This window comes from Primulina tabacum, chromosome 10 (assembly GCF_025594145.1).
Source record: "Primulina tabacum isolate GXHZ01 chromosome 10, ASM2559414v2, whole genome shotgun sequence".
Taxonomy (NCBI): domain Eukaryota; kingdom Viridiplantae; phylum Streptophyta; class Magnoliopsida; order Lamiales; family Gesneriaceae; genus Primulina; species Primulina tabacum.
Window position 1 is genome coordinate 29806641 of NC_134559.1, and position 25610 is coordinate 29832250.

General features: G+C 40.5%; 13 non-coding genes and 3 pseudogenes across 13 annotated transcripts; all 16 read left to right on the plus strand.

The window, feature by feature from the left end:
• The first annotated feature begins 403 nt into the window (after window positions 1-403).
• On the plus strand, window positions 404-522 carry LOC142513122 (5S ribosomal RNA). Its single transcript, XR_012809084.1, has one exon. It is a non-coding gene; the product is annotated as a 5S ribosomal RNA (ribosomal RNA).
• A 684-nt stretch (window positions 523-1206) lies between these two features.
• On the plus strand, window positions 1207-1325 carry LOC142514152 (5S ribosomal RNA). The gene has a single exon (XR_012810061.1). It is a non-coding gene; the product is annotated as a 5S ribosomal RNA (ribosomal RNA).
• A 683-nt stretch (window positions 1326-2008) lies between these two features.
• Window positions 2009-2127, plus strand: LOC142508660 (5S ribosomal RNA). Its single transcript, XR_012806866.1, has one exon. It is a non-coding gene; the product is annotated as a 5S ribosomal RNA (ribosomal RNA).
• Window positions 2128-2808: 681 nt separating this feature from the next.
• LOC142514191 (5S ribosomal RNA) lies at window positions 2809-2927 on the plus strand. The gene has a single exon (XR_012810097.1). It is a non-coding gene; the product is annotated as a 5S ribosomal RNA (ribosomal RNA).
• A 685-nt stretch (window positions 2928-3612) lies between these two features.
• On the plus strand, window positions 3613-3731 carry LOC142507282 (5S ribosomal RNA). The gene has a single exon (XR_012805542.1). It is a non-coding gene; the product is annotated as a 5S ribosomal RNA (ribosomal RNA).
• A 684-nt stretch (window positions 3732-4415) lies between these two features.
• Window positions 4416-4534, plus strand: LOC142514153 (5S ribosomal RNA). The gene has a single exon (XR_012810062.1). It is a non-coding gene; the product is annotated as a 5S ribosomal RNA (ribosomal RNA).
• Window positions 4535-5218: 684 nt separating this feature from the next.
• LOC142507293 (5S ribosomal RNA) lies at window positions 5219-5337 on the plus strand. Its single transcript, XR_012805553.1, has one exon. It is a non-coding gene; the product is annotated as a 5S ribosomal RNA (ribosomal RNA).
• A 683-nt stretch (window positions 5338-6020) lies between these two features.
• On the plus strand, window positions 6021-6139 carry LOC142514154 (5S ribosomal RNA). The gene has a single exon (XR_012810063.1). It is a non-coding gene; the product is annotated as a 5S ribosomal RNA (ribosomal RNA).
• A 715-nt stretch (window positions 6140-6854) lies between these two features.
• Window positions 6855-6973, plus strand: LOC142516110 (5S ribosomal RNA). Its single transcript, XR_012811923.1, has one exon. It is a non-coding gene; the product is annotated as a 5S ribosomal RNA (ribosomal RNA).
• An 847-nt stretch (window positions 6974-7820) lies between these two features.
• On the plus strand, window positions 7821-7939 carry LOC142509891 (5S ribosomal RNA). Its single transcript, XR_012808037.1, has one exon. It is a non-coding gene; the product is annotated as a 5S ribosomal RNA (ribosomal RNA).
• A 12623-nt stretch (window positions 7940-20562) lies between these two features.
• LOC142510237 (5S ribosomal RNA) lies at window positions 20563-20681 on the plus strand. Its single transcript, XR_012808361.1, has one exon. It is a non-coding gene; the product is annotated as a 5S ribosomal RNA (ribosomal RNA).
• A 683-nt stretch (window positions 20682-21364) lies between these two features.
• LOC142513481 (5S ribosomal RNA) lies at window positions 21365-21483 on the plus strand. Its single transcript, XR_012809425.1, has one exon. It is a non-coding gene; the product is annotated as a 5S ribosomal RNA (ribosomal RNA).
• A 1296-nt stretch (window positions 21484-22779) lies between these two features.
• LOC142511557 (5S ribosomal RNA) lies at window positions 22780-22901 on the plus strand (annotated as a pseudogene).
• A 693-nt stretch (window positions 22902-23594) lies between these two features.
• On the plus strand, window positions 23595-23711 carry LOC142512868 (5S ribosomal RNA; annotated as a pseudogene).
• Window positions 23712-24375: 664 nt separating this feature from the next.
• Window positions 24376-24494, plus strand: LOC142514948 (5S ribosomal RNA). Its single transcript, XR_012810818.1, has one exon. It is a non-coding gene; the product is annotated as a 5S ribosomal RNA (ribosomal RNA).
• Window positions 24495-25169: 675 nt separating this feature from the next.
• Window positions 25170-25285, plus strand: LOC142511297 (5S ribosomal RNA; annotated as a pseudogene).
• Window positions 25286-25610: the final 325 nt, after the last annotated feature.

A 25610-nucleotide genomic window follows, 5' to 3' on the forward strand; every position in this document is an offset into this window, starting at 1 on the left:
TGAAAGTGAAAGGGAAGAGAAAAGAAAAAGTACCGATTTACTTGGATTTGAGAAGATGAATCTTTAATATAAATAAATATAATTACTATAAATATACATATATATCTATATATATATTTATATATATTAATTTAAACGGGTATTCGGGTCGGGTGTGGGTCGGATTATATCAAACCCGCCTCCATACCCGAACCCGAAAATCCCCATACACGATTACCCAATTTTTTAATCGGGTCTAAAAATCCCTCCATACCCTCTTCTATTCGGGTCGGGTATCGGATCCTCCAACGGGTTCGGAGGAAATTGCCATCCCTATTGGGCGAGAGCAGTGCCGCGTGTTGTCCATCGCCGCCCGCTCCACACGTACTCGAGAGATATAAGAATAAACATCCCACTCAATGTCGGGTGCGATCATACCAGCACTAATGCACCGGATCCCATCAGAACTCCGAAGTTCAGCGTGCTTGGGCGAGAGCAGTACTAGAATGGGTGACCCCCTGGGAAGTCCTCGTGTTGCACCCCTTTCCGTGTATTTCTATTTTTGATTACTTGTTGACAGACGATTTTCGGCTCAAATCATCTGAATCTCGATCGGGACCAGATAAGACATGTGAAATGAAAGTAGCTCGAGCACTGCCAGATTTGGGCAAAATTGTAGGCTAATTTGATTGTAAACGGGCAAACGGACGAGACTCATTACTACGCAATGAGCTGACGAGATTTTAGCCGAATTCCTTCTCTAAGACCCTCTAATTTGCGATTTACCGCTTCTGTTAAGGTTTCGTTTCCTCGAGAAATCCGCTTAGGAAGTTCGAAATTCGATTCCGGTTCCATTTTATCGTATCCCAGGCATAATAATAGCTTTACATTCGTTATTTCCTTCTTCGGATTTTTTTTTCTATTTTCTGGGAACATTTATCGATTTTTGTTGTCGTGAGCCGGTTCTTTGCATAAGGGTATGACGCAGATTATTCCGGAGACGGTTAACTCATTAAAAACAATTATTTCGACTTTTTTATCCATAATTTACGTAAACGGTCGCGACACGAGGTCTTCCCAGGGTGGTCACCCATCCTAGCTCTGCCATCGCGCGAGAACGCTTAACTTCATGGTTATGATTGGGCGAGAGCAGTGCCGCGTGTTTTCCATCGCCGCAAGCTCCACACGTACTTGAGGGATATAAAAATAAACATCCCACTCAATGTCGGGTGCGATCATACCAGCACTAATGCACCGGATCCCATCAGAACTCCGAAGTTAAACGTGCTTGGGCGAGAGCAGTACTAGGATAGATGACCTCCTGGGAAGTCCTCGTGTTGCACCTCTTTTCGTGTTTTTCTATTTTTGATTACTTGTTGACAGACGATTTTCGGCTCAAATCATCTGAATCTCGATCGGGACCAGATAAGACATGTGAAATGAAAGTAGTTCGGGCACTGCCGGATTTGGACAAAATTGTAGGCTAATTTGATTGTAAACGGGCAAACGGACGAAACTCATTACTACGCAATGAGCTGACGAGATTTTAGCCGAATTCCTTCTCTAAGACCCTCTAATTTGCGATTTACCGCTTCTGTTAAGCTTTCGTTTCCTCGAGAAATCCGCTTAGGAAGTTCGAAATTCGATTCCGGTTCCATTTTATCGTATCCCAGGCATAATAATAGCTTTACATTCGTTATTTCCTTCTTCTTATTTTTTTTCTATTTTCTGGGAACATTTATCGATTTTTGTTGTCGTGAGCCGGTTCTGTGCGGAAGGGTATGACGCAGATTACTCCGGAGACGGTTAACTCATTAAAAACAATTATTTCGACTGTTTTATCCATAATTTACGTAAACGGTCGCGACACAAGGTCTTCCAAGGGAGGTCACCCATCCTAGCTCTGCCATCGCGCCAGAACGCTTAACTTCATGGTTATGATTGGGCGAGAGCAGTGCCGCGTGTTGTCCATCGCCGCCCGCTCCACACGTACTCGAGGGATATAAGAATAAACATCTCACTCAATGTCACGTGCGATCATACCAGCACTAATGCACCGGATCCCATCAGAACTTCGAAGTTAAGCGTTCTTGAGCGAGAGCAGTACTAGGATGGTTGACCCCCTGGGAAGTCCTCGTGTTGCACCCTTTTTCGTGTTTTTCCATTTTTGATTACTTGTTACAGACGATTTTCGGCTCAAATCATCTGAATCTCGATCGGGACCAGACAAGACAATTGAAATGAAAGTAGCTCGGGCACTGCCGGATTTGGACAAAATTGTAGGCTAATTTGAGTGTAAACGGGCAAACGGACGAGACTCATTGCTACGCAATGAGCTGACGAGATTTTAGCTGAATTCCTTCTCTAAGACCCTCTAATTTGCGATTTACCGCTTCTGTTAAGCTTTCATTTCCTCGAGAAATCCGCTTAGGAAGTTTGAAATTCGATTCCGGTTCCATTTTATCGTATCCCAGGCATAATGATAGCTTTACATTCGTTATTTCCTTCTTCTTATTTTTTTTCTATTTTCTGTGAACATTTATCGATTTTTGTTGTCGTGAGCCGGTTCTGTGCGGAAGGGTTGACGCAGATTACTCCAGAGACGGTTAACTCATTAAAAACAAATATTTCGACTGTTTTATCCATAATTTACGTAAACGGTCGCGACACGAGGTCTTCCAAGGGAGGTCACCCATCCTAGCTCTGCCATCGCGCCAGAACGCTTAACTTCATGGTTATGATTGGGCGAGAGCAGTGCCGTGTGTTGTCCATCGCCGGCCGCTCCACACGTACTCGAGGGATATAAGAATAAACATCCCACTCAATGTCGGGTGCGATCATACCAGCACTAATGCACCGGATCCCATCAGAACTCCGAAGTTAAACGTGCTTGGGCGAGAGCAGTACTAGGATGGATGACCCCCTAAGAAGTCCTTGTGTTGCACCCTTTTCGTGTTTTTCTATTTTTTACTACTTGTTGACAGACGATTTTCAACTCAAATCATTTGAATCTCGATCGGGACCAGATAAGACATGTGAAATGAAAGTAGCTCGGGCACTGCCGGATTTGGACAAAATTGTAGGCTAATTTGATTGTAAACGGGCAAACAGACGAGACTCATTACTACGCAATGAGCTGACGAGATTTTAGCCGAATTCCTTCTCTAAGACATTCTAATTTGCGATTTCCCGCTTCTGTTAAGCTTTCGTTTCTTCGAGAAATCCGCTTAGGAAGTTCGAAATTCGATTCCGGTTCCATTTTATCGTATCCCAGGCATAATAATAGCTTTACATTTGTTATTTTCTTCTTCTTATTTTTTTTTTCTATTTTCTAGGAACATTTATCGATTTTTGTTGTCATGAGCCGGTTCTGTGCGGAAGGGTATGACGCAGATTACTCCGGAGACGGTTAACTCATTAAAAACAATTATTTCGACTGTTTTATCCATAATTTACGTAAACGGTCGCGACACGAGGTCTTCCCAGGGTGGTCACCCATCCTAGTTCTGCCATCGCGCGAGAACGCTTAACTTCATGGTTATGATTGTGCGAGAGCAGTGCCGCGTGTTGTCCATCGCCGCCCGCTCCACACGTACTCGAGGGATATAAGAATAAACATCCCACTCAAAGTTCGGGTGCGATCATACCAGCACTAATGCACCGGATCCCATCAGAACTCCGAAGTTAAGCGTGCTTGGGCGAGAGCAGTACTAGAATGGGTGACCCCCTGGGAAGTCCTCGTGTTGCACCCCTTTCCGTGTATTTCTATTTTTGATTACTTGTTGACAGACGATTTTCGGCTCAAATCATCTGAATCTCGATCGGGACCAGATAAGACATGTGAAATGAAAGTAGCTCGAGCACTGCCAGATTTGGGCAAAATTGTAGGCTAATTTGATTTTAAACGGGCAAACGGACGAGACTCATTACTACGCAATGAGCTGACGAGATTTTAGCCGAATTCCTTCTCTAAGACCCTCTAATTTGCGATTTACCGCTTCTGTTAAGCTTTCGTTTCCTCGAGAAATCCGCTTAGGAAGTTCGAAATTCGATTCCGGTTCCATTTTATCGTATCCCAGGCATAATAATAGCTTTACATTCGTTATTTCCTTCTTCGGATTTTTTTTTCTATTTTCTGGGAACATTTATCGATTTTTGTTGTCGTGAGCCGGTTCTTTGCATAAGGGTATGACGCAGATTATTCCGGAGACGGTTAACTCATTAAAAACAATTATTTCGACTTTTTTATCCATAATTTACGTAAACGGTCGCGACACGAGGTCTTCCCAGGGTGGTCACCCATCCTAGCTCTGCCATCGCGCGAGAACGCTTAACTTCATGGTTATGATTGGGCGAGAGCAGTGCCGCGTGTTTTCCATCGCCGCAAGCTCCACACGTACTCGAGGGATATAAAAATAAACATCCCACTCAATGTCGGGTGCGATCATACCAGCACTAATGCACCGGATCCCATCAGAACTCCGAAGTTAAACGTGCTTGGGCGAGAGCAGTACTAGGATAGATGACCTCCTGGGAAGTCCTCGTGTTGCACCTCTTTTCGTGTTTTTCTATTTTTGATTACTTGTTGACAGACGATTTTCGGCTCAAATCATCTGAATCTCGATCGGGACCAGATAAGACATGTGAAATGAAAGTAGTTCGGGCACTGCCGGATTTGGACAAAATTGTAGGCTAATTTGATTGTAAACGGGCAAACGGACGAGACTCATTACTACGCAATGAGCTGACGAGATTTTAGCCGAATTCCTTCTCTAAGACCCTCTAATTTGCGATTTACCGCTTCTGTTAAGCTTTCGTTTCCTCGAGAAATCCGCTTAGGAAGTTCGAAATTCGATTCCGGTTCCATTTTATCGTATCCCAGGCATAATAATAGCTTTACATTTGTTATTTCTTCTTCTTATTTTTTTTTCTATTTTCTAGGAACATTTATCGATTTTTGTTGTCGTGAGCCGGTTCTGTGCGGAAGGGTATGACGCAGATTACTCCGGAGACGGTTAACTCATTAAAAACAATTATTTCGACTGTTTTATCCATAATTTACGTAAACGGTCGCGACACGAGGTCTTCCCAGGGTGGTCACCCATCCTAGTTCTGCCATCGCGCGAGAACGCTTAACTTCATGGTTATGATTGTGCGAGAGCAGTGCCGCGTGTTGTCCATCGCCGCCCGCTCGACACGTACTCGAGGGATATAAGAATAAACATCCCACTCAAAGTTCGGGTGCGATCATACCAGCACTAATGCACCGGATCCCATCAGAACTCCGAAGTTAAGCGTGCTTGGGCGAGAGCAGTACTAGAATGGGTGACCCCCTGGGAAGTCCTCGTGTTGCACCCCTTTCGTGTATTTCTATTTTTGATTACTTGTTGACAGACGATTTTCGGCTCAAATCATCTGAATCTCGATCGGGACCAGATAAGACATGTGAAATGAAAGTAGCTCGAGCACTGCCAGATTTGGGCAAAATTGTAGGCTAATTTGATTTTAAACGGGCAAACGGACGAGACTCATTACTACGCAATGAGCTGACGAGATTTTAGCCGAATTCCTTCTCTAAGACCCTCTAATTTGCGATTTACCGCTTCTGTTAAGCTTTCGTTTCCTCGAGAAATCCGCTTAGGAAGTTCGAAATTCGATTCCGGTTCCATTTTATCGTATCCCAGGCATAATAATAGCTTTACATTCGTTATTTCCTTCTTCGGATTTTTTTTTCTATTTTCTGGGAACATTTATCGATTTTTGTTGTCGTGAGCCGGTTCTTTGCATAAGGGTATGACGCAGATTATTCCGGAGACGGTTAACTCATTAAAAACAATTATTTCGACTTTTTTATCCATAATTTACGTAAACGGTCGCGACACGAGGTCTTCCCAGGGTGGTCACCCATCCTAGCTCTGCCATCGCGCGAGAACGCTTAACTTCATGGTTATGATTGGGCGAGAGCAGTGCCGCGTGTTTTCCATCGCCGCAAGCTCCACACGTACTCGAGGGATATAAAAATAAACATCCCACTCAATGTCGGGTGCGATCATACCAGCACTAATGCACCGGATCCCATCAGAACTCCGAAGTTAAACGTGCTTGGGCGAGAGCAGTACTAGGATAGATGACCTCCTGGGAAGTCCTCGTGTTGCACCTCTTTTCGTGTTTTTCTATTTTTGATTACTTGTTGACAGACGATTTTCGGCTCAAATCATCTGAATCTCGATCGGGACCAGATAAGACATGTGAAATGAAAGTAGTTCGGGCACTGCCGGATTTGGACAAAATTGTAGGCTAATTTGATTGTAAACGGGCAAACGGACGAGACTCATTACTACGCAATGAGCTGACGAGATTTTAGCCGAATTCCTTCTCTAAGACCCTCTAATTTGCGATTTACCGCTTCTGTTAAGCTTTCGTTTCCTCGAGAAATCCGCTAAGGAAGTTCGAAATTCGATTCCGGTTCCATTTTATCGTATCCCAGGCATAATAATAGCTTTACATTCGTTATTTCCTTCTTCTTATTTTTTTTCTATTTTCTGGGAACATTTATCAATTTTTGTTGTCGTGAGCCGGTTCTGTGCGGAAGGGTATGACGCAGATTACTCCGGAGACTGTTAACTCATTAAAAACAATTATTTCGACTGTTTTATCCATAATTTACGTATTATTTCGACTGTTTTATCCATAATTTACGTAAACGGTCGCGACACATGGTCTTCCAAGGGAGGTCACCCATCCTAGCTCTGCCATCGCGCTAGAACGCTTAACTTCATTGTTATGATTGGGCGAGAGCAGTGCCGCGTGTTGTCCATCGCCGCCCGCTCCACACGTACTCGAGAGATATAAGAATAAACATCCCACTAAATGTCGGGTGCTATCATACAAGCACTAATGCACCGGATCCCATCTGAACTCCGAAGTTAAACGTGCTTGGGCGAGAGCAGTACTAGGATGGGTGACCCCCTGAGAAGTCCTCGTTTTGCACCCCTTTTCGTGTTTTTCTATTTTTGATTACTTGTTGACAGACGATTTTCGGCTCAAATCATCTGAATCTCGATCGGGACCAGATAAGACAATGTGAAATGAAAGTAGCTCAGGCGAGAGGAGTACTAGGATGGGTGACCCCCTGGGAAGTCCTCGTTTTGCACCCCTTTTCGTGTTTTTCTATTTTTGATTACTTGTTGACATACGATTTTCGGCTCAAATCATCTGAATCTCGATCGGGACCAGATAAGACATGTGAAATGAAAGTAGCTCAGGCACTGCCGGATTTGGACAAAATTGTAGGCTAATTTGATTGTAAACGGGCAAACGGACGAGACTCATTACTACGCAATGTGCTGACGAGATTTTAGCCGAATTCCTTCTCTAAGACCCTCTAATTTGCGATTTACCGCTTCTGTTAAGCTTTCGTTTCCTCGAGAAATCCGCTTATGAAGTTCGAAATTCGATTGCGGTTCCATTTTTTCGTATCCCAGGCATAATAATAGCTTTACATTCGTTATTTACTTCTTCTTATTTTTTTTTCTATTTTCTGGGAACATTTATCGATTTTTGTTGTCGTGAGCCGGTTCTGTGCGGAAGGGTATGACGCAGATTACTCCGGAGACGGTTAACTCATTAAAAACAATTTTTTCGACTGCTTTATCCATAATTTACGTAAACGATCGCGACACGAGGTCTTCCCAGGGAGGTCACCCATCCTAGCTCTGCCATCGCGCCAGAACGCTTAACTTCATGGTTATGATTGGGCGAGAGCAGTGCCGCGTGTTGTCCATCGCCGCCCGCTCCACACGTACTCGAGGGATATAAGAATAAACATCCCACTCAATGTCGGGTGCGATCATACCTGCACTAATGCACCGGATCCCATCAGAACTCCGAAACTAAGCGTGCTTGAGCAAGAGCAGTACTAGGAAGGGTGACCCCCTGGGAAGTCCTCGTGTTGTGCACCCCTTTTCGTGTTTTTCTATTTTTGATTACTTGTTGATAGACGATTTTCGGCCCAAATCATCTGAATCTCGATCGGGACCAGATAAAACATGTGAAATGAAAGTAGCTCGGGCACTGCCGGATTTGGACAAAATTGTAGGCTAATTTGATTGTAAACGGGCAAATGGACGAGACTCATTACTACGCAATGAGCTGACGAGATTTTAGCCGAATTCCTTCTTTAAGACCCTCTAATTTGCGATTTACCGCTTCAATTAAGCTTTCGTTTCCTCGAGAAACGCTTAGGAAGTTCGAAATTCGATTCCGGTTCCATTTTATCGTATCCTAGGAATAATAATAGCTTTACATTCGTTATTTCCTTCTTCTTATTTTTTTTTCTATTTTCTGGAAATATTTATCGATTTTTGTTGTCGTGAGCCGGTTCTGTGCGGAAGGGTATGACGCAGATTACTCCGGAGACGGTTAACTCATTAAAAACAATTATTTCGACCGTTTTATACATAGTTTACGTAAACGGTCGCGACACGAGGTCTTCCCAGGGAGGTCACCCATCCGAGCTCTGCCATCGCGCCAGAACGCTTAACTTCATAGTTATGATTGGGCGAGAGCAGTGCCGCGTGTTGTCCATCGCCGCCCACTCCACACTTACTCGAGGGATATGATAGGATCGATTGACGTGTCAAGAGTGTTTAGAAGGGGGGGTTTAATAAACACTCTCAATTAATATTGGTCTTATCGAATTTTTGAGTTCAGTTTGGTGACAAACTGATTCTCCGAATCTTGTTGGTCAATATCAATCAGTTAAACTGAGGTAGTTGCGGAAGGTAACTGACTGACAGATAGAATACAGAACTGAAATAAAATACACAAGGATTGTTTCTGGATGTTCGGAGAATTCAATTACTCCTACGTCACCCCTTCTATCACAAGGATAGGATTTCCACTAAAAGACTTTGATCCAATACAACACTTGTACAGACCCACTTCAGTTACGACTTACCCACTGCCTAAACTGAAACTCTTAGTATTACAAAATGATCTCTGTGCGTAACTGATCTTAGCACTATTGAATTAACAAATATTACAGAGTGCTAGTTTGCTCAACTTATAGCCTTGATTGCTACGAATAAATCAAGTAAGAGTGAGCTGAGATTTTGACAGAGTAATAACAAGTTTTGAATGATGTATCGTCACTTCTTCTTTTTCTTCTGCCATATTTATACTCTTCTTTTCCAACGGTAATCTTGAGATAAATTTGAATCTTTGTATCCGTTGGTTTCCACTTGATTATTCCTTCGATATTGTTTGCTTCATTTATTGTAATTCGGCGTCTTAATTGCTTTGTCCGGAATGCGTTGTTTTAAGTAGTCTCTGTTGTTGTGCGGTGCTCTTGTAATCTGTTATGTCTTCTTTGTTCTTTCCCGAGATATCTTCAGTTGAGAGACTTTGAGGCATTCGGCTAAATGTTTTAATTGATCAGTTCCAACTGATCAAGTTACTCTGTATCATTGTATCAGCTGATTTCAGCTGATAAGTTCAGTTGCCGAATTTGCTTGCGCGTATCAGTTGATTCATATTTTCTTAATCGATTGATTCATGTTTTGTCAAACTCCAGAATCTAGTTTCCAACAATTTCCCCCTTTATGGTGTTTGACAAAACCAAATGATTTAAGATCGAATAACTGAGCTCTTTGTAGATAATAGATTACGCAACTGAATCATAAAATAACTGGATTCCTTGTAGATAACATAAAATCTGAGAATATTATATCAGTTGATTCTAATAATCTGATTAATTCTTCTTCAGCTGCTGTTCTTCCCCCTTTTTGTCAAACAACTCCATTTTGTCTGATAACTTTCGAACGTCAATGGAAAGAATTTTTACATCTGATGAGATACTTATGGCAACAGTTGTGAGGGAGGTCTGTAGCAATTCTATTTTATTTGAAACAGAGGTTTCCAGTCGCTCAACTCTCTGACTAATTACATCCTGAGTTGTAAAGAGTGAGTTAACTAGCCCCTTATTTATTTCATGCACAGTTCTGCTAAGAGAGTCCATGTTGGCTTGAAGAGAGTTTAGTTTCGCCGAGTCAAATTCAGTCGAAGAATCTAATTTGACAGTATGAGACAGTTGTTCGAATTGAATTTTCTTGATTTCAGCAAGCATCTGCTGCATATTGTATTGTATGTTCTGGATTTCTTCAAGAACAACATCCATTTCTGTGGATTGAATTGGAGGTCGCTGACTGGGCGTTTCTGAATGCTTCGATGTTTGTCCAAAAAGAACTAATGCTTGATTAGTTTCCATTATTCCAGCCATAGGCTAGGCTGGAATGTTTTCTTGAATTTGAGATGATGAACGTTGGTTTTGATCAAGAAATGGACTGTCTGGCTGAATGATGGAGATGGATGGTTCATACATAGGGGCCTCCTGTGGAGAATTAACTGAAATTTGTTCTTGCTCCTTTGATTCAGTGAGCAACTGACCTTCTACATGTTCAGCAGTTTCTTGTTCTGAGGGTTTTGCTTGTTCATCAGTTTGAATATCTTGTTCAGCAGAAGTTTCTGGTTGAACTGGTGCTTCAGTTTGAGCTTTTTCCGATTCAGTTATTTCTTTTTCTGAAGTTTGGTTTGGCACTTCAGTTTGATCTTCAGTTTGATCTTCAGTTTGAGCAGATATAAATTTTTCAGCAATAAGTGACTCAGCTGGTGCTTCAGATGATATCTTAATGTCTTGCTCTGGTTGTTCAGTTGAATGGGTAATTGAGTCATATTGTATTTCCTCTAGCTGAGCTTCCAAGGTAACAGCTTGAATGATTTCATCAATGTTTGCCAAGGATAGTTCTGCTTCAGAATATAGCTGATGTTCTGTCTGAGAGGATTGAGGTATTCCCTGAACTGGCTTTTCAGTTGCCTATTGTGGAGATTGTTCTTTTTGTGGAGAGGAGGATAAATCTTTTTCAATATTTGAGTTGGGGGGTTTGTCATGAAGAACTAGTTCCTGATCTTCTTCCCAAAATCTGATTTCACTCTGCAGACTACTAAGATCTATGTCCAGTTGAGTGAACACAGCTCTATCATTGTATGCAGTTGGACTTGTGGGATTGTAGTTGGACTTCAGCTTTGCTACCATTCTTGTTAGCTTTTTGACGCGAATCTGATTAAAGAAAAATTTTCTGCCTTTCTAATGCCTGTGGAATTGTAGCAGCTTTGACTACTTTCATCACAATTGCTTCTAGCTTGATGAACTTTTTCAGTTGAGATCTATGCTTCAGTTCTTTGGCAAAGATTTCTGTTCTGAAACTTTTCAAACAATCAAAAGATTTTAATTGTGATGTGGCAAATGCATTGACTTGTTCCCAAACTAGGTCAATGTGTGTTTGAATGACATTGGATGGCCGGGGTTCTTCAACCAGCTTGCCTTTTCCTTTGTCAGTTGAGAGAATGTGAGGAAGATCCATTCCAGAATGTGTGGAGTGCACTGGTTTCCTTAATATTACACCTTTAGATCTAGCTCTAGGCAAGATGGTAGGGCGAATTTACAAGAGTCAAGGGAGCTGTTACCTTAGCTGGTGTCTTTGCTTTGGTAACTGAATCATCAGGTGAGACTACTTGCAAAGGGATAGCCTGAATGGGCTGTTGAGCAGCTGATTGCATAATTTTCTTAGGTGGAATGACTTCCACTATGGTTATTGGTTTGGTTCTTTGAGTCCTTGGTCTCTTGACAAGCTTAGGGGAAGGAGTTTTCTCTGAATCTGATTCACTGAGAATCAGTTTCCTTTTTGCTGTTTTGACCTTCTTGACTGGTGATGGCTCAACCTCTATTTTGGTTTTTGATGGCAAGGTATTTTTGGCAGTAAAGACCTTGAATTTTGATGATGTTTCAGCATTTTCAGCTACCAAACCCTTCAGTTTTAACAGATAACTGATTTGGATGGCGAAGCCACATGACTGTTTGGATGACTTGAGCATATTCTTCAAGATGTTAAAAAGAATATATCTCCAATTTGCTTTCTTTTCACCCATGATTATGGTCATTACCTGGAATTTTTCGAGTGTAAGAGCAGCATAAGAACCGGCTTTTGCTAATATTCCCTTTGCCACGATATCAGCTAACAACTGAATTTCTGGTTTCAGTTCCTTCTTTGGATCGGAAACCTTGATTTTCCGTCCATCAGCAGATAGTCGAGACTGCATTTCTTCAATGTCATGAGTTTTTACTTCAGAAAAGCTGACATAACCATCAGTTGGCAAAGAGAAGATTTCTCCGAAAGCTTCTTCAGAAAGGAGTAGCAACTGATCATTGATAGTCACAGAGATAATGTCATTAGCAGTGATAAATCCCTTCCGATAGAATTCATTGACCTCCTTTTGGTATATCTTCTGAGAAGATTGTCCCAAGAACATCCTGAGACCTGCCGACTCAAGCTTTATAAATACATTCTTAACGTCTGCTTCTTGAATCGATAGAACCGAGTTAAAATCGATGACCATCGCATTCAAGATATGGGCTGGGATCTGGTTTGCCATTTCGGAAAGTGTAGTGATCTGCAAATTGAAGAGAATAAGTTCTGAAATTTGTATACTCTTAGAAACTGATTGTAATTGTGAAGAATAGAACTGAAGTGAAGCGGGCAAAATGCTTTTGTTCGTGACTATTCAAATTCTGGACACGTGTCAGCCCGGGAAAAATTTTGAATAAAAATGTGTGCACGTGTGCTGTAATCGTGTGTATATAATAATCAGCGGTTTTAAAATATGCCACATCATAAAAATTTAGTCACCTCATTTGATTTGGAATATAATAAGTTTTTAATTGGTTAACTTATGTGAGAAGATTTGTAAAATTTTCAAGCTGAACAATCAGTTGGGAAACTGATTCAAGTCAGTTGAGAATTCACAAACGATTGTCTTCTCAGTTAACGTCTTAAAAACTGACATTCCCCCTAAATTGGTGCATATAATAATTAAAGTAGTGCTACAAAATAATTTTAAGAGTCAGAGAGGTTATTGGTTTTGCTGAAACGTTGAAGACTCTTCCGCTTTCTTGATATTCTGCTATAAATAGAAATGGCTCAATTAGTTTTAGACATATCATCCAAAATATTCAAGATAAAAAATGTCTGATACGGGTGACTCAAGTCTTTCTCCCTTTTCTGTGGAGGCCAGGAAGGCTGAGATAGAAGACGAAGTCTTCTATGAATGTCTGCATTACTGGGAGCAATTGCAGGAGCTTGAGCTCTTATACAACTCTGGGGAGGCCACCACTCCTGAATTGGTGGCAGAACTGAATCAAGTGCGAAAGCACTTGAATATTGCTGTGTGGGTGGACGTCATCAAGGACGGTCACATGTATCAGCTGATGCTCCGCAAGGAATTGAAGATCCTGGGGCGCATAGCTCATTCTCACAGCTTTCTCATGACTGCTCCTTCTTCTCTATCTGTTTGGCTGAAATTTTGGATAATTGTTGTGGAGGAGAAGTATGATGATGTAATCCAGACCAACATTTATAAGTAATGAAATATTTATCTGGTTTTAACTCTGTTTTTCTGCAAATGATATATTTCATCAGCTGTGATATGTAAACAAATGAACTGATGAGAGACTAACTGTCATAAGTTGATCATGAACTGGGACTATTTAAACAACTATTAATAGAATTCAAACTGGTGTCAGTTGACAATGAACAACTGATAACTTAAAGTCCTTGGTAAATGTGAGAGACGCATTGATTAACTTGAGACTCTTCAGCTTCTCCAACGTCATTTTCCTATAAATAAGATGATAGTGATAAAAATGTGATGCAATATCAGTTCAAAAATATTTCAATATGTCTGATTCTGATGCATGCAGCAGCACTCATGTTCATGTTACTGATCAGTCAACCCCTCGTTTAAAAGATATCAAGAGAAAGATGCAGATATATGTTTTTCAGAAGGTGATGTTAACATGGGAAAAGATTCATGAGTTGAAGAGGGTGAGTGACAGTGGTGCTATTCCTACTCGTGCTCAGGAGGCAAGAGCACTGAAATACCTTGCACGTTTTGAAGTGAGGCATGTTAGGGATTTGGTTGAAGACAAATGTCTTTTGGAGGCGATGCTATGGAAGGAGTGGCATGTTGTTGATAAGATTTCGAAATCTAGGGCATTTGCTAGAGTTCGAATTTATGAGTTAAATGATTGGGTTAGGGCGTGGCTGGATTCAGTTGATTCCATGATATCTTCTGTAAAATGGGAACGTTGGTATTCTTAATGAAGCGTTATTTTCAATTTGTTGTGTTCTTATTTTCTCCATATAATTCTGTTAGTGAAACAATATTACTAATAATTTCTAAGATAAATCAATTAAACCAAGAATATTTCGAAAGTAAGAAAACTTAGCCTCGGGTAATGGTTTTGTGAATATGTCAGCTGCTTGCTGTTCAGTTGAAATATATTCTAGTCGAATATCCTTCTTTAACGCATGATCCCTAATAAGTGATGCCTGACATCTATATGCTTGGTCCTTGAGTGAAGAACTGGATTATAAGTGATGGCAATTGTGCTGGTATTATCACAAAATATGGGCGATTCAGTTGACGTTACTCCATAATCCTTCAGTTGTTGCTGAATCCAGATCAGTTGTGCACAACAGCTACCAGCAGCAAGATATTCTGCTTCTGTTGTTGAGGTAGCTATGGATGTCTGCTTCTTGCTGAACCAAGAGATCAGTCTGTCTCCTAAGAACTGACAAGATCCACTTGTACTTTTGCGATCAAGCTTACATCCTGCATAATCTGCGTGTGAATATCCAACTAAATTGAAGGTGGAGTCTTTGGAATACCATAGCCCAACATTTTGCGTGTCCTTAAGATATCTCAGAATTCTTTTAGCAGCTGAGAAATGTGATTGCTTAGGATTTGCTTGAAATCTGGCACACATACAGACAGCAAAAACAATATCAGGTCGACTGGCTGTTAGGTACAACAATGAACCTATTAATCCTCTATATAATGTCGCCTCTACTGATATTCCCCCTTCGTCAGTATCTAGTTTAACTGATGAGCTCATGGGAGTAGTTGCAGCTGAGCATGATTCCATACCAAATTTCTTTAGCAACTCCTTTGTATATTTTGTTTGACTAATGAATATACCAGTTTCCAGTTGCTTCACTTGCAGTCCAAGAAAAAATGTCAGTTCACCCATCACGCTCATTTCAAACTTTTCCTGCATTAACTTAGCAAACTTTTCGCACAATTTGGGGTTAGTTGACCCAAATATTATATCATCAACATAAATTTGAACTAATAGAATATGATTATTTTTAGTAAATTTGAACAAGGTCTTATCAACTGATCCGACTGTAAAGTCATGATCAGTTAGGAATTTTGAAAGAGTTTCGTACCAAGCCCTGGGAGCTTGTTTAAAACCATATAATGCTTTGTTCAAATAGTATACATGATCAGGAAGTTTGTGATTTACAAAACCTGGAGGTTGTTCAACATATACTTCTTCTTGTAACTGACCGTTTAGGAATGCACTCTTCACATCCATCTGGTAAACTTTGAAGTTTTTGTGAGATGCATAAGCAAGAAATATTCTGATTGCTTCCAATCTTGCAACTGGAGCATACGTCTCATCGTAGTCAATTCCTTCTTCTTGCCTATATCCTTGTGCTACTAGTCTTACTTTGTTGCGTATAACTGAACCGTCCTCGTTTAGTTTATTCCTGTACACCTATTTTGTACCTATAATGGTTTTTGAAGTTGGTCTTGGAACTAAGTTCCAGACGTTATTGTGAGTGAACTGATTCAGCTCTTCTTGCATAGCATTTACCCAGTTAGGATCAGCAAGAGCTTCATCAGTTTTCTTTGATTCCATTTGTGAGACAAAGGCTGAATGAATAAATAAATTTAACATTTGCTTGCGAGTTCTTACTGGATCAGATGGATTTCCTATTACCAATTCTGGTGGATGTGATTTTCTCCATCTGTACTCAGCATTCGTTGCATCTGCAACTTCTTCATTTGGTAACTGAATGCAGTTTTCAGCTTCAGTTGATGCCTCATCAGCTGATATTTGAATATTATCATTTTCCTTTAATAACTGATTGTCAGCATTGACTTCCTGCTCATTTAATTGATCCAATATCGCTGGTTCTGGTGTTTGAAGGATGTTTTGATTATTATGATTTTCATCTTTGTCATCATCTTCCAAACTGATATCTGAAAATCGATCAGCTAGCTCAACTTGATCAGTTGGCTTATCAGTTAGTGCAGTTTCATCAAAATCAACATGCGCAGATTCTTCAACATTTAAATTTTTCTTATTAAAGACTCTATAAGCTATATTAACTGATAAATATCCAAGGAATATTCCTTCTGCAGATTTGACATCGAATGCTTTTAAGTAATTTTTACTATTATCATGAATAAAACATCTACAGCCGAATATTTTGAAATAAGTGATTATACTTTTTCTTCCATGCCAGATCTCATATGGTGTTTTCATATGATTCTTATTAATCATTGATCTGTTCTGAGTATAACATGCAGTGTTTACTGCCTCCGCCCAAAATCTTTGAGAAATATCAGAATCAGCAAGCATTGTTCTAGCAGCTTCTTTAAGGGTTCGATTTCTTCTCTCAGCTACACCGTTTTGCTGAGGAGTTCTTGCTGCTGAGAGCTCATGCTTGATTCCAGCATTTTCTAGAAAGCTTGAAAGTGTTTGATTGATGAATTCAGTTCCTCGATCAGATCTGATTCGATCAATCCCAACTGATTTTTCATTTAAAAGTCTTTTAAAGAGTTTAATCAGTTGTGCAGCCGTATGGTCTTTGGATTTGAGAAAGATAACCCAAGTAAATCTTGAAAAATCATCTACGACCACCAAGGTGTATTTCATTCCCCCTAAGCTCATGACTGATATTGGACCGAAGAGATCCATGTGCAATAGTTCTAAGCATCGGGATGAAGACTTACAACCCTTGTTTTTGAAAGAAGATCGTACTTTTTTTCCATACTGACATGCTGAGCAAAGTTTTTCTTTTGAAAAATTTATTTTGGGCAAACCAGTTACAAGTTCATGTTTACTCAGATAGGCAATGGATTTAAAGTTTAAATGATTTAACCTTTTATGCCACAACAAGTTTTGAGATGATTTTGAAGCAATAAAGCAGACTGGTGCATGAGGCTGTTCATTCCAACTGACTTTATATGTGTTTCCACATCGTTTGCCAGTTAGTATGATTTCATCAGTTGATGTTTTAACTGAGCATGATTTTTTATCAAATTGTACCGAGAATCCATTGTCGCATAACTGACTGATGCTAATCAAGTTATACTTCAGATTCTCTACTAATAAAACATCTTTAATAGTAAAGTTACCATGGATAAGCTTACCCTTACCCACGGTTTTACCTTTGAAATTATCTCCGAAACTGATGTTTGGACCACTATATTTGGTCAGTTGAGATAGCATACTTGCATCTCCTGTCATATGTCGTGAGCAACCGCTGTCCAAATACCATATTGAATTTTTATCTGTACCTGTTACCTGCAAGCACACACATAATATGATTTGGTACCCATATCTATTTGGGTCCAAAACTTATTAGTCCCTTTGGAACCCATACTTGGATTAGTCTAACTGACTTTCCAGTAGCTGTATTCCAAATGGTTTTTCTCGGCTTTTGTGTGCTTGGTGAGTAGTGTACAGTTGATACAGTATGTGTTTTAGTCTTATTCAACTGATTGTTCAATCTGTATCTCTTCTGAACTGGCTTGCAGTTATAGTAATTGACATAGTCATTCGAATAGTTTTTGTGAAATCTTTTTGATGACCCGCTTTGTGAATCAGTTGAAAGCTTTTGGCTATAGCCAATCCCATATCTTCTAGCCTTGTTCAACTTCTCAGTAGGTTGTTCAATCAGTTTACTGGGCTCAAATTGTTCTTGTACACTGGGCTCAATTTGTTCTTGTACCACTGCTGATTTGACAAAGTGAATGTACTTCCCTTTGTTCATTGTCAGCTTTGGTTGAGTATCATTTGAAAACGTCTCTCCTTGATTACTGAACCCTAAACCAGTTTTATCAGAAACTGATTTTTGTGAATTTTGCATCTCATTCAGTGCAGTAGACGACTTATTCCAAGATTGAATGAGTTCAGTCTGTTTTGAATTTTCAAGGATCAATTTCTGGGTCAGTGACTGATCTTTCTTTCTCTCTGCTTTTAACTCAGCAATTTCCCTTTTTAGACTCAACCCATCAACTGATTCATCAGTTTTGGTTTTATTGTCCATGGGATCATTTTGCTTTGACTTTATTTTCTCAAATGATGATGCAAGTTTCTGGTACTCATTTACCATTTCATGCAATGTTAAAATGAGTTCTTCTCGTGTAAAATCAGTTGAACTAAAATCAAATACCTGTTGACTTGTAGATTCTGCTTCTGTATCCATTGGCCATTAGACATTTGACTTCCTCTTCATCACTTGAGCTATATGAGCTTTCTGGTTCTGATTCGTCACTATCAGTTTCTGCCCATTTGGATTTGTTCTCTTCAGCTAATAGAACCTCATGTTTCTTTTTGTAGGTTTTCTTATCATCTCTGGATCTTCTCTTATGCTCATATGATTTTTTTCTTCTGTAAGTTGATCCTTGACTGTCCTTTTTTGGTTTAGGACAGTCAGCAATATAATGACCTGTTTTGCCACAATTGTAGCAAGCATTTATTTCTTCTTTGGAATTGTTTCTCTGGTATTGCTTCTGAAATTTTCCTTGGTTCTTTCTCATGAACCTCCCAAACTTTTTGATGAATAATGACATAGCATCATTGCTTAACTGATCGGCAGATTTCTCGACTGAACTGGTTGATTCAGTTCTTACAGCTGCTAGAGCAGTTGTAGTTGTAGGAGTAAATGGTTCTCCTTCTCTACTCTGCAATTCAAATTCATAAGCCTTTAAATCAGCAAATAGTTCATGAAGTTCGATCTGGTTCAAGTCTTTAGATTCTCTCATAGCCATAGTTTTGACATCTCATTCCTTTGGAAGACCTCTCATCACTTTTAGTGCAACCTCTTTGTTAGTATACACCTTTCCGAGTGCATTTAATTCATTTACAATACTGCTCACCCTTTCATCATACTCATTCATTGATTCTCCAACCTTCATTTTGATATTGTCAAATTTCTGAACAGCAACAGAGAGTTTATTTTCTTTTGTTTGGTCATTTCCTTCATATAACTGAATCAACTTTTCCCAAATTTCTTTTGCTGTTTTGCACATCTTTATTTTGTTGAATGTTGCTTTGTCCAGTGTTTTGTATAGAGTATCTTTGGCCACATTGTCAAGATTGGCTTTTCTTTTGTCCTCAGTTGTCCACTCTTCTCTGGGCTTTTGAATTCTCTGTGGTGCCCCTTCAGTTATGGCAATTGCTGTATTTGCTTTTAGAATCTTCATGGGTCCGTCTGTTATGACATACCACATGTCATCATCTTGTGCAGCTAAGTGAGCCTGCATTCTGATTTTCCAGTCATCGAAATCTTCTCTTGAGAACATAGGAATTTTATTGAATGAAGTCATGCTAGCAGATTTATAGATCAGAAGTATTCAAGAACAAGATTCAACCGATCTGATACCACTTGATAGGATCGATTGACGTGTCAAGAGTGTTTAGAAGGGGGGTTGAATAAACACTCTCAATTAATATTGGTCTTATCGAATTTTTGAGTTCAGTTTGGTGAAAAACTGATTCTCGGAATCTTGTTGGTCAATATCAATCAGTTAAACTGAGGTAGTTGCGGAAGGTAATTGACTGACAGATAGAATACAGAACTGAAATAAAATACACAAGGATTGTTTCTGGATATTCGGAGAATTCAATTACTCCTACGTCACCCCTTCTATCACAAGGATAGGATTTCCAATAAAAGACTTTGATCCAATACAACACTTGTACAGACCCACTTCAGTTAGGACTTACCCACTGCCTAAACTGAAACTCTTAGTATTACAAAATGATCTATGTGCGTAACTGATCTTAGCACTATTGAATTAACAAATATTACAGAGTGCTAGTTTACTCAACTTATAGCCTTGATTGCAACGAATAAATCAAGTAAGAGTGAGCTGAGATTTTGACAGAGTAATAGCAAGTTTTGAATGATGTATCGTCACTTCTTTTTTTTCTTCTGCCATATTTATACTCTTCTTTTCCAACGGTAATCTTGAGATAAATTTGAATATTTGTATCCGTTGGTTTCCACTTGATTATTCCTTCGATATTGTTTGCTTCATTTATTGTAATTCGGCGTCTTAATTGCTTTGTCCGGAATGCGTTGTTTTAAGTAGTCTTGGTTGTTGTGCGGTGCTCTTGTAATCTGTTATGTCTTCTTTGTTCTTTCCCGAGACATCTTCAGTTGAGAGACTTTGAGGCATTCGGCTGAATGTTTTAACTGATCAGTTCCAACTGATCAGTTTACTCTGTATCATTGTATCAGCTGATTTCAGTTGATAAGTTCAGTTGCCGAATTTGCTTGCGCGTATCAGTTGATTCATATTTTGTTAATCGATTGATTCATGTTTTGTCAAACTCCAGAATCTAGTTTCCAACAGGATATAAGAATAAACATCCCACTCAATGTCGGGTGCGATCATACCAGCACTAATGCACCGGATCCCATCAGAACTCCGAAGTTAAGCGTGCTTGGACGAGAGCAGTACTAGGATGGGTGACCCCCTGAGAAGTCCTTGTGTTGCACCCCTTTTCGTGTTTTTCTATTTTTGATTACTTGTTGACAGACGATTTTCGGCTCAAATCATCTGAATCTCGATCGGGACCAGATAAGACATTTGAAATGAAAGTAGCTCGGGCACTGCCAGATTTGGACAAAATTGTAGGCTAATTTGATTGTAAACGGGCAAACGGACGAGACTCATTGCTACGCAATTAGATGACGAGATTTTAGCCGAATTCCTTCTCTAAAACCCTCTAATTTGCGATTTACCGCTTCTGTTAAGTTTTCGTTTCCTCGAGAAATCCTCTTAGGAAGTTCGAAATTCGATTCCGGTTCTATTTTATCGTATCCCAGGCATAATAATAGCTTTGCATTCGTTATTTCCTTCTTTTATTTTTTTTTCTATTTTCTGGGAACATTTAGCGATTTTTGTTGTCGTGAGCCGTTTCTGTGCGGAAGGGTATGACGCAGATTACTCCGGAGAAAGTTAACTCATTAAAAACAATTATTTCGACTGTTTTATCCATAATTTACGTAAACGGTCGCGACACGAGGTCTTCCCAGGGTGGTCACCCATCCTAGTTCTGCCATCGCGCGAGAACGCTTAACTTCATGGTTATGATTGGGCGAGAGCAGTGCTGTGTGTTGTCCATCGCCGCCCGCTCCACACGTACTCGAGGGATATAAGAATAAACATCCCACTCAATGTCGGGTGCGATCATACCAGCACTAATGCACCGGATCCCATCAGAACTCCGAAGTTAAACGTGCTTGGGCGAGAGCAGTATTAGGATGGATGACCCCCTGGGAAGTCCTCGTGTTGCACCCCTTTTCGTGTCTTTCTATTTTTGATTACTTGTTGGCAGACGATTTTCGGCATAAATCATCTGAATCTCGATCGGGACCAGATAAGATATGTGAAATGAAAGTAGCTCGGGCACTGCCGGATTTGGACAAAACTGTAGGCTAATTTGATTGTAAACGGGCAAACGGACGAGACTCATTACTACGCAATGAGCTGTTGAGATTTTAGCCGAATTCCTTCTCTAAGACCCCTCTAATTTGCGATTTAACGCTTCTGTTAAGCTTTCGTTTTCTCGAGAAATCCATTTAGGAAGTTCGAAATTCGATTCCGGTTCCATTTTATCATATCCCAGGCATAATGATAGCTTTACATTCGTTATTTCCTTCTTCTTATTTTTTTTTCTATTTTCTGGGTACAATTATCGATTTTTGTTGTCGTGAGCCGGTTCTGTGCGGAAGGGTATGACGCAGATTACCCCGGAGACGGTTAACTCATTAAAAACAATTATTTCGACTGAAATCAACGTAGCTCGGGCACTGCCTGATTCGGACAAAATTGTAGGCTAATTTGATTGTAAACGGGCAAACGAACGAGACTCGTTACTCCGCAATGAGCTTGTGAGATTTTAGCCGAATTCCTTCTTTAAGACCCTCCAATTTGCTATTTTCCGCTTCTGTTAAGCTTCCGTTTCCTCGAGAAATCCATTTAGGAAGTCCGAAATTCGATTCCCGTTCCATTTTATCGTATCCCAGGCATAATAATAGCTTTACACTCGCTATTTCCTTCTTCTTATTTTTTTTTCTATTTTCTGGGTACATTTAATGATCTGGTGAGATTTTAGCCGAATTCCTTATCTAAGACCCTCTAATATGCGATTTTCCGCTTCAGTTAAGCTTCCGTTTCCTCGAGAAAAAATGTTTAGGAAGTTCGAAATTCGATTCCAATTCCATTTTATCGTATCCCAGGCATAATAATAGCTTTACATTCGCTATTTTCTTCTTCTTATTTTTTTTCTATTTTCTGGGAACATTTAGTTATTTTTGTTGTCGTGAGCCGGTTCTGTGCAGAACGGTATGACGCAGATTACTCCCGAGACAGATAACTAATTAAAAACAATTGTTTCGACAGTTTTAGCCATAATTTACGTAAACGATCGCGACACGAGGTCTTCTCAGGAACGTCACCCATCCTAGTTCTGCCATCGCGCCAGAACGCTTAACTTCATGGTTCTGTTTGGGCGAGAGCAGTGCCGCGTGTTGTCTATCGCCGCCCGCTCCACACGTACTCGAGGGATATAAGAAAAACATCCCACTCAATGTCGGGTACGATCATACCAGCACTAATGCACCGCGGATCCCATCAGAAGCTCCGAAGTTAAGCATGCTTGGGAGAGAGCAGTACTAGGATGGGTGACCCACTGGGAAGTTCTCGTGTTGCACCCTTTTCATGTTTTTCTATTTTTGATTACATTGTTGACAGACGATTTTCGCTCAAAGCATCTGAACCTTGATCGTGACCAGATAAGACATGAGAAAATCAACGTAGCTCGGCACTGCCGGATTTGGACAAAATTGTAGGCTAAATTTGATTGTAACGGCAAACGACCAAGACGCTTTACTACGAAATGAGCTGACGAGATTATTAGCCGAATTCCTTCTCTAGAGAGCCCTCTAATTTGGCAATTTAACCGCTTCTGTTAAGCTTCCGTTTCCTCGAGAAATCCGCTTAGGAAGTTCTAAATTCGATTCCATTTCCATTTTATCGTATCCAAGCATAATAATAGCTTTAGCATTCACTATTTTCCGTCTTCTAGTTTTTTCTAGTTTCTGGTGAACAGTTAATCGATTTTTGTTGTCCGGAGCCTGGCGGGGGCGGAAGGGGGTAGGAACGCAGATTACTCCGGAAACGTGTTAACCTCATTAAAACCAATTGATTTTCGAGCTAGTTTTAATCCATAATTTATGTAAACGGTCGACACGAGGTCTTCCCAGGGAGGTCACCCATCTAGCACTGCCATCGCGCCAGAACGCTTAACTTCATGGTTATGATTGGGCGAGAGCAGTGCCGCGTGTTGTCCATCGCCGCACGCTCTACACGTACTTAAGGGATATAAGAATAAACATCCCATCAATGTCGGGTGCGATCATACAGCAACTAATGCACCGGATCCCATCATAACTCCGAAGTTTAGCGTGCTTGGGAGAGAGCAGTACTAGGATGGGGACCCACTGGGAAGTCCCGTGTCGTACCCCTTTTCGTGTTTTTCTATTTTTGATTACTTGTTGACGGACGATTTTCGGCTCAAATCATCTGATCTCGATCGGGACCAAATAAGACATGTGAAATCAGCGTAGCTCGGGTACTGCTGATTTGGACAAAATTGTAGGATAATTTTATTGTAAAGGGCAAACGGACGAGACTCATTACTCGCAAAGTGCTCGTGAGATTTTTAGCTAAATTTCTTCTCTAAGACCCTCTAATTTGCGATTTACCGCTTGTTAATGTTCCGTTTCCTCGAGAAATCCGCTTAGGAAGTTCGAAATTCGATTCCGGATCCATTTATGTATCCCAGGAAAATAATAGCTTTACAATTGTTATTTCTTCTTATTTTTTCTATTTTCTGGGAACATTTAGCGATTTTGTTGTCATGAGCCGGTTCTGTGCGGAAGGGTATGACGCAGATTACAGAGAAAGTTAACTCATTAAAAACAATTATTTCGACTGTTTTATCCATAATTTACGTAAACGGTCGCGACACGAGGTCTTCCCAGGGAGGTCACCCATCCTAGCTTCGCCATCGCGCCAGAACGCTTAACTTCATGGTTATGATTGATCGAGAGCAGTGCCGCGTGTTGTCCATCGCCGCCCGCTCCTCAGTACTCGAGGGATATAAGAATAAACATCCCACTCAATGTCGGGTGCGATCATACTAGCACTAATGCACCGGATCCCATCAGAACTCCGAAGTTAAGTGTGCCTGGACAAAAGCAGTACTAGGATGGGTGACCCCCTGGGAAGTCTTCGTGTTGCACCCCTTTTCGTGTTTTTCTATTTTTGTTACTTGTTGACAGACGATTTTCGGCTAAAATCATCTGAATCTCGATAGGGACCAGATAAGACATGTGAAATAAAAGAGCTAGGGCCACTGCCGGATTTGGACAAAATGTAGGCTAATTTGATTGTAAACGGGCAAACGGACGAGACTCATTATACGCAATGAGCTGACGAGATTTTAGCCGAATTTCTTCTCTAAGACCCTCTAATTTTCGATTTCCGCTTCCGTTAAGCTTTCGTTTCATCGAGAAATCCGCTTAGGAAGTTCGAAATTCGATCCGGTTCTATTTTATCGTATCCAGGCATAATATAGCTTTACATTGTTATTTCCTTCTTCTTGATTTTTTTTTCTTTTCTGGGAACATTTATCGATTTTTTTTGTCGTTATGCGGTTCTGTGCGAAAGGGTATGACGCAGATTACTCCGGGGACGGTTAACTCTTAAAAAACAATTATTTCGACTGTTTTAACCATAAGTTACGTAAACGGTCGCGACACGAGTTCTTCCTAGGGAGGTCACCCATCCTAGCTATGCCATCGCGCCAGATCGCTTAACTTCATGGTTATGATTGGGCGAGAGCAATGCCGCGTGTTGTCCATCGCTGCTCGCTCCACACATACTCGAGGGATATAAGAATAAATATCCCACCCAACGTTGGGTGCGATCATACCAACATTAATGCACTGGATCCCATCAGAACTCCGAAGTTAAGCGTGCTTGGGCGAGAGCAGTATCAGGATGGGTGCCACCTGGGAAGTCTCGTATGCACCCCTTTTCGTGTTTTTTTTTTTGATTACTTGTTGACAGACGATTTTCGGCTCAAATCATCTGAATCTCGATCGGGACCAGATAAGACATGTAAAATGAAAGTAGCTCGGGCACTGCCGGATTTGGACAAATTGTAGTCTAATTTTGATTGTAACGGGCAAACGGACGAGATCATACTAGCAATGAGCTGACGAGATTTTAGCCGAATTCCTTCTCTAAGACCCTCTAATTTGCGATTTACCGCTTCATTAAGCTTTCGTTTCCTCGAGAAATCCGCTTAGGAAGTTCGAAATTCGATTCCGGTTCCATTTTATCGTATCCAGGCATAA